This window comes from Bison bison, unplaced genomic scaffold, assembly GCF_000754665.1.
Source record: "Bison bison bison isolate TAMUID 2011002044 unplaced genomic scaffold, Bison_UMD1.0 scf7180017862692, whole genome shotgun sequence".
NCBI classification, from domain to species: domain Eukaryota; kingdom Metazoa; phylum Chordata; class Mammalia; order Artiodactyla; family Bovidae; genus Bison; species Bison bison.
The window spans coordinates 60310-67514 of record NW_011493264.1 but is presented as its reverse complement, the minus strand read 5'-3'; the positions used below and the strand labels follow the sequence as shown (position 1 = coordinate 67514).

Below are 7205 nucleotides of genomic sequence, written 5' to 3'. Positions count from 1 at the left end.
GACTCGATGGACATGAGTTTGGATGAACTCCGGGAGTTGGTGATGGACACGGAGGCTTGGCGTGCTGCGATTCATGGGGTTGCAAAGAGTCGGACACGACTCAGCAACTGAACTGAACTGAATGAGTATATATATGGAAGCTCTAAGAAGAAGGGAAGTTGTACCTAAAGTAAGTGTGTAATCAGACTGGTCCTCAGAGAGGCCACTCGGTCCTCCTCCCAGCCACAGCAGCACGCTCACACCATTGCTGTCCTCAAGGTTTTTTTTTCCTTGCCAATTTGAGAGGTGAAATATAGACTCTCATCCTACCTTCAAACCTTTTTTTAAATTACAAATGAAATGTTTCCTGCATGTCTGTGAAAGATCTTTGTATCTTGCCTTTGTTTTTTAATGGGTTTATTAGAGTGGAAGAAAGACTGTACACCACGTGGTCACTTCTCTCTAAGGTCTTTGAGACCATGTCCTCTGCCCTCAGGTGCTTGTGGGAGAGGAGAGATTTTCGTGACTGAGACAAATGAAGTTATGAAGTTTATTAATAAGAAGAATACTTTGTCAGGTTACGTTTCTTTCTGGCTTGGTTTGGAAAACCCACTGTGCAGCACTTCTGTTGAGGAAGAGCTACAGACATAATTTAAAATTTTCTAGTACCCACTCTAAAAATGTAAAAAGAAGCAAGTGAAATTTAAGTTTGATAATGTATTGTTTAACCTAATGCAAAACACTACCATTTCCACATGTGATCAACATAAAGTCATTGATAAGATGTTTTACACTGTGTTTATTGTACTGCCTCCAAAAACTGTATTTTAGACTTTGCAAAATTGTATATATGTACATATTTTATGGTAGTTATAAAATATTTATGTACATATATATAGAAATACTGTATAAATGAAAATTATATAAACTCTGATTACAGAATTATACACACATGCACATACATGGCCCGCTTGGGATTTAAGTAGTGTTTGCACTGAATTTCTATGCAAAAAAATAGAAATTATTTTTCTAGTTATTCTCCCTAACTAGAGAATTGCAGTTTGTATGTTTAATTTAGCTTTACTGTATAGATGAGTAGGTCATTTCTCCATTTATTTTGTTTTTTTCTGTATTTTGACAAAGGTTTTTACAGTATTCTCCATAAAACCTACTTTCTTACTAGATTTATTCCTAACAGTCTGTTGGTGACATTTTAGAACATGATTGATTTTGTGTGCTGATCTTGTTTCCAGAAAACTTACTGAGTTCCTGGTTTAATTCTAACAGTGTGTTCATACAGACCTTCCTGGATCTTGTACTTACAACTGTACTGTCTGGCACTGGCAGCCTTATGTCCAGTCATGCCTGCTATCTTCCTGCCGTACTGCCCTGGTTAGATTCCCTCTGCAGGCTTGAATAGAAAAAGCTCAACAGCCTGTTTCCTCGTGACCCCAAGACGAGCGCCTCTGCTGAGGTGCCCATCACTGAGTTAGGGAATGGGTCCCTGTCTCCTCGTGACCCCGGGACGAGCACCTCTGCTGAGGTGCCCATCGCTGAGTTGGGGAATGGGTCCTTGCATTTCTAGTTGGTATCAGGAGCGGGCAGACTGTCTCTTTATTCTTTATCCTCAAGTAAACCACATTCTTTATTTGAATGGTTTGAGATGATCAAATCATTCCTGCTTCAGTGCTAATAATGTGGTGAATTATTTTAATCTATTTTCCTGATACTTAGCACCTTGCATAATTGGATTAAACTTGACTTTATCATTATATATTACACATTTGTTTTTACATCTTTGAGTCCGTTGGCTAGATTATTTTAGGCTTTTGTTTTTAAGTACCTAATGAAATTCACACATTCTCTCTCCTCACCTGGGAGGTACTGAAGCCCCCTGGCTTCGTGAGTAAGTTGGGAAGACAATTTCTTGGGGCCTCCTTACGGAAGCACCTGGGTCTGCCTTTTTGTTGTGACTTTTATGTTTGTTTCTTCAAATATTGGAGCGTGTTATTTAAACTTTCTTTTCCTTACAGATTCAGTTTGGGTAACTTATTTTCCTAAAAATTACCCATTTAATGTAAGTTTTTGATATTTCAGAGTCTCTATTGTAGTTGCAGCTTTTGCCACCCCCCTCTCCCTTTGAATTCTTCCACCAGCTTCCCTGGTGGCTCAGATGGTAAAGCGTCTGCCTGCAATGTGGGAGATCCAGGTTCAGTCCCTGAGTTGGGACAATCCCCTGGAGAAGGAAATGGCAACCCACTCCAGTATTCTTGCCTGGAAAATCCCATGGACAGAGAAGCCTGGTAGGCTACAGCCCATAGGGCCGCAAAGAGTCGGACACGACTGAGCGACTTCAATTTGAATTCTTCAGTCACTTCAGTTCACTCAGTCGCTCAGTGGTGTCTGACTCTGTGGCCCCATGGACTGCAGCACCCCAGGCCTCCCTGTCCATCACCACCTCCCGGAATTTACTCAGACTCAAGTCCATTGAGTCGGTGATGCCATCCAACCATCTCATCTTCTGTCGTCCCCTTCTCTTCCTGCCCTCAATCTTTCCCAGCACCAGGGTCTTTTCCAGCAAGTCAGCTCTTCGCATCAGGTGGCCAAAGTATTGGAGTTTCAGCTTCAGCATCAGTCCTTCCAATGAACACCCAGGACTGATCTCCTTTAGGATGGACTGCCTGGATCTGCTTGCAGTCTAAGGAACTCTCGAGTCTTCTCCAACACCACAGTTCAAAAGTATCAATTGTTTGGCACTCAGCTTTCTATATAGTCCAAGTTTCACATCCATACATGAATACTGGAAAAACCATAGCTTTGACTAGATGGGCCTTTGTTGGCAATGTAATCTCTGCTTTTTAATATGCTGCCTAGGTTGATCATACGTCTTTTAATTTCATGGTTGCAATCACCATCTGCAGTGATTCTGGAACCCCAAAAAAACAGTCTCTCACCGTTTCCACTGTTTGCCTATCTATTTGCCATGAAGTGATGGGACCAGACGCCATGATCTGAGTTTTCTGAATGTTGAGTTTTAAGCCAACTTTTTCATTCTCCTCTTTCACTTTCATCAAGAGTCTCTTTCGTTTTTATTTGCTAAAATAATCTAGCAAACTGAATTCTTTGAATTCTTAGTATCGCCTATTCTTGCCTATTCTGTTTTTTTCACTGATTGTTTTTGCTGGAGATCCAACGAGTTCTTTTACATTTAGCTCAGTCTATTCTCTGTGCTGTGTGTCCTTAACTTCATTGATTTCTTTATTTCTATTTCCTTTAGGTTTATTGTTTTTCTAATATTAGAAGAGGTTAACTAGCTAGTTTTTACATTTTCCTCTTCACTAGTATGATGGCTAAGATACTATTTTCAGATCTTCTTGGATCCATGAGTTATTTAGGAGCAAGTTTTAAAACTTCTAGGCTTTCAAACATTTTAACTTCTAATTAATTGTGTTGTGGTCACAGAATATCTAATTTTTTGGCCATTTGTTGAAAAAAAAAAAAAAAGTTGGCCTTAGCTCCTGGTCAATTTTGTAAAAGTTAAATGTATTCTTGGAAAGAATGTGCTTTCTAATCATTGGGCAAAGGATTATATAAGTCCAATAAAGTAGGTTTTAACTGCATTGTTTTAACTTTCTGCGCATTTTTAATCTCCATAATCTGTTACCAAGAGTTGTCAGTCTTCCTTTATAATCTTGGCTGTATCAATTTATAATAAGCTTCAGCTTTTACTTAATATACTTTGTAGCTACAACTGGATACATACAGAATCAGAGCTGACTTTATTCTTGAGCATCTTTGTTGTCAGTACTGCTTATCCTACAGTCTGTTGTATCTGAAGACGACACAGGTTGCCCAGCTTCAGTGTGTCAGTAGTTGCCTGGGCACTTCTTCCACTTCCATCTTTTCACGTTAAGTGTCTGTGTCCTTGTAGCTTGGGGTTCTTAAATAGCGTATAGCTGGACTTTGTAACTGGGTAGTTAGTATATACTAACATCAGATTATTTCCACATCTGGATTCATTTCTTCCACTGTATTTTGTGCTTTATTTATCTTGCTTTTAAATTGCTTCTTTTTTTTACTTCTCTTGCTTCCCAGTGTTGTGTTTTTTCTCTTTTACTTGGTAATTAGTAATACAAAATAACAACCAGTAAATAATAACATACGACTATTTCTGAACCTACAGTCTGATACAAGTTCTAGAACATTGCCAATGACTTCCTGGTGCCTCAGATGGTGAAGAATCTGCCTTACAATGCAGGAGATGCAGGTTCAATCCTTGGGTCGGGATGATTCCCTGGTGTAGGAAATGGCAACCCCTCCATGCATTGGAGAAGGAAATGGCAACCCACTCCAGTGTTCTTGCCTGGAGAATCCCAGGGACGTGGGAGCCTGGTGGGCTGCCGTCTTCGGGGTCGCACAGAGTCGTACATGACTGAAGCGACTTAGCAGCAGCAGCAGCACCAGCAGCCAGTACTCTTGCCAGAAGAATTCCATGGATAGAGGAGCCTGGCAGGCTACAGTCCATGGGGCCATAAAGAGTCAGACACAACTGAAGCTACTTAGCAGCAGCAGCTTTCTTTATAGTCCAACTCTCATATCCATACATGACTACTGGAAAAACCATAGCTTTGACTAGATGGACCTTTGGCAAAGTAATGTCTCCGCTTTTTAATATGCTGTCTAGGAGAAGACAATGGCACCCCACTCCAGTACTGTTGCCCGGAAAATCCCATGGATGGAGGAGCCTGGTAGGCTGCAGTCCATGGTGTCACTAAGAGTCAGACACAACTGAGCGACTTCACTTTCACTTTCCACTTTCATGCATTGGACAAGGAAATGGCAACCCACTCCAGTCTTCTTGCCTGGAGAATCCCATGGATGGAGAAGCCTGGTAGGCTGCAGTCCATGGGGTCGCACAGAGTCGGACACGACTGAAGCGACTTAGCAGCAGCAGCAGCAGGTTGGTCATAGCTTTTCTTCCAAGGGGTAAGCATCTTTTAATTTCATGGCTGCTGTCACCATCTGCAGTGATTTTGGAGCCCCCAAAAATAAAGTCTCTCACTGTTTCCCCATCTATTTGCCATGCAGTGATGGGACTGGACGCCATGATCTGAGTTTTTTGAATGTTGAGTTTTAAGCCAAGTTTTTCACTCTCCTCTTTCACGTTCATCAAGAGGCTCTTTAGTTCTTCGCTCTCTGCCGTAAGGGTGGTGTCATCTGCGTGTCTGGGGTTATTGATATTTCTCACTGGTTGCTTTTAAAATCTACTCTTGTCTTGGGCGTTTTTGAGGTTTCACTGTTCTATACCAAAACACTGCTGGCCCCCTGTTCTCTTTCAAGGAGGGAAGGGAAATATAATACCTTTACATTCTAGATTTTTTCCCAGTATTTTCCCAATATGTCTTTGTCCTTTGTATTTTCCTCTTGTGGAGTGCGTATTAGACATGTGTTGGACTTCCTCATCCTCTTATCTGAAGTTCTTAACCTCTTTGATTTGTTCCATCTCTTGATTTTTTTTTTAACTTGCAGTCTTCTACCCGCTGCCCAGGTGCTATCCCGGTGACTCAGGGTGCAGCTCCAGGGACCATGCCCTCAGCTCTGTGGCTCTTCCCCTCTGATGTCCCGCAGTGCCAAAGGGTGCTGTCAGCCGTGCTGGCTTTCTCCCTGGCCTTCGCCTTGCATATGCACTTGCCTACTTAGGTCCCCACTTGGCCCTCCAGTGGGCATGTCAGACATTGTATCCAAGTTTTTGCATCACAGTTCCCCTTACCAGTGTAGACATTCAGGCTCTCCATCTCAGTGAGTGCACCCAAGAGCCTCCCTGCCTTTCTTGACTTCTGTTGATGGCCTTCTCCAGTTAATAGGGAATTTCTGGTGCTACTGTCCGAATCTGTCCGCTCAGTGCATTCTCCATTGCCAGTGATAATGGAAAGCCGTAGTCACCTTTAGACTGAATGAATAACTGCTGTGAGGACCCCCCCCCCCCCCTTCTGTATATACTGACAGAGTTCCACGGGAAAAAGTACCTCTGGGCCTGCCTGCCCCTCCTCTGCCACAGGCTTCCCTCTTCCTGAGCAGCACCTGTGTCTTGCCTGCTGAGGAGGGCCCTGGCCCAGGGCCGCGGGCACTGACCTGCCTCCCCTGCCCTGCCCCCGGTGCTGGTGGTGCCTTCCCTCATCTCCAGGAGGATTTTGCTTGATCTCCTTGCATGTCCCTCCCTCTAGGCCTGGAGTGAAAGTGGCTCGGTCCTGTCCAGCTCTTTGCGACCCCATGGATTATAGAGTCCATGGAATTCTCCAGGCCAAAATCCTGGAGTGGGTAGCCTCTCCTTCTCCAGGGGATCTTCCCAACCCAGGTCTTCTGCGTTGCAGGCAGATTCTTTACCATCTGAGCCACAAGGGAAGCCAGAGCCTTGACTAAAAGAAGCCGTTGTGGAGGCATATTACAGAGGAGTGCAGACCTGGCTGCTCCCTCAGCCCCTGAGTGGAAGCCCCCGAAGGGAGGGACTCTGTTCTCCTGTTTGTTGTTTAAGGCTGGGCGCCTCGCAGGCAGGCCCCTTCTTACCTGTGAGACGGGCAGAGATACCTGGGGGTAGAGTCCTTAAAGGAAAGATGGTCTGCATTTCTGTAGGGAATTAAATGAGTAGCCAAGGAACTGAGGAGGGATATTTTATACAAGTGCAGGACAGACGACGAGTGTTTGGGCTCCAGACTTCAGGGCAGTGGGCTGTTCTCAGGAGTTGGTCAGGCTCGCCCGCGCTCCACCTTCGGAAGTTGTGAATGGCTGCGGCCGGCGGCTCATTCCCTTTGTGTTGTCCCTCGAGGTGTCCTGTTTCTTTCTTGGGTGTGGGGGCGGTGTTGGGGGCCCCGCTGCCAGAAGCGGCTGCCCCTGCCCGCGCTTTGCGCAGGTGGCGGCCGTGCCCGACCCCGACGCCCCTCCGGAGCAGGGCAGCCTGCGGGCGCGGAGCGCGGCGGGCGGGGCGGCGCTGGCCGGCGGCGGGCGGGGCGGCCGCGGTCTGACGTGTCCGGGCGGGATTGGAGCCGCCGCCCTATATAGCCGTGGGGGCCCGGGCGCCGGCCGGAGGAGCCTGCCTGCGGGAGCGGCGAGCGAGCGGGGGTCCCGGCCTCTCCCGAGGCGAGCAGACGGACGCACGGACGGACGGACGGGCAGGCGCCGCGCAGGGTGAGCAGGCCGGGCGTGGGGCCGGGGCTGCACGGGGACGTTGG

At 45.9% G+C, this 7205-nt stretch overlaps 1 protein-coding gene across 4 annotated transcripts in view; it reads left to right on the top strand.

Moving 5' to 3' along the window:
- HDLBP (high density lipoprotein binding protein) overlaps window positions 1-7205 on the top strand; it is a 59069-nt gene that overhangs the window by 22288 nt on the left and 29576 nt on the right. Inside the window, exon 1 of one of the 4 annotated variants that reach the window (XM_010832883.1) lies at window positions 7044-7161. The exons of the other annotated variants lie outside the window; for them this stretch is intronic. The gene's annotated coding sequence lies outside the window, so the exon portion shown is untranslated. Of the gene's footprint in view, window positions 1-7043; window positions 7162-7205 lie in introns of those variants that run through there. 4 annotated transcript variants of the gene reach the window in all.